This window comes from Colobus angolensis, unplaced genomic scaffold (assembly GCF_000951035.1).
Source record: "Colobus angolensis palliatus isolate OR3802 unplaced genomic scaffold, Cang.pa_1.0 Scaffold498, whole genome shotgun sequence".
NCBI lineage: Eukaryota > Metazoa > Chordata > Mammalia > Primates > Cercopithecidae > Colobus > Colobus angolensis.
Window position 1 is genome coordinate 1144068 of NW_012118465.1, and position 585 is coordinate 1144652.

The following is a 585-nucleotide window of genomic DNA, read 5'->3' on the forward strand; positions in this document are numbered from 1 at the left end:
TTATGTCTTTTAGTGAGGCAAATAGGTGCGGGAAAGAGAAATACAGGCAAAGGAGAAGATACAGGGGGTAGGCACTAATATGGAAAGATTAGTGAAGGGATGTTAGAATTTCTTTGGTTTATTCTTGGGGGAGGATGAGTTTTTGATTTTTCACTAGCCAGTTTCCTTGGAAGGAAGCTCCTTGTTGTAGTAGAGAAGCTTTTTTGGTGGGAGAATATTGGGGTTGGATTGTGGGAGTAATGAGGAGGGAGGCAGGCACAGAAGAAAGGGAGAATTCCTTTGCTACCTTATTGGCCTTTCTGTTCCCTCTTGAGATCTCATCTGATCCTATTTGATGTCCCTGACAATGTGTAACTCCTACTTTAGTGGGGAGGTTCACAGCCTGAAGGAGTTGGTAAATGAGGGGTCTGTTAGTGATGGGGGTGCCTTTGGCAGTAAGGAATCCTCTCTCCTGTCAGATGGTGGCATGGGAATAAAGAATGTGAGGTGTATTTGGAGTCTGTGTAAATGTTGGCTCATTTGCATTTGTACAGAGTTTGGGCCCTAGTGAGGGCTATGAGTACTGCCTTTTGGGAGGAGGTTTTG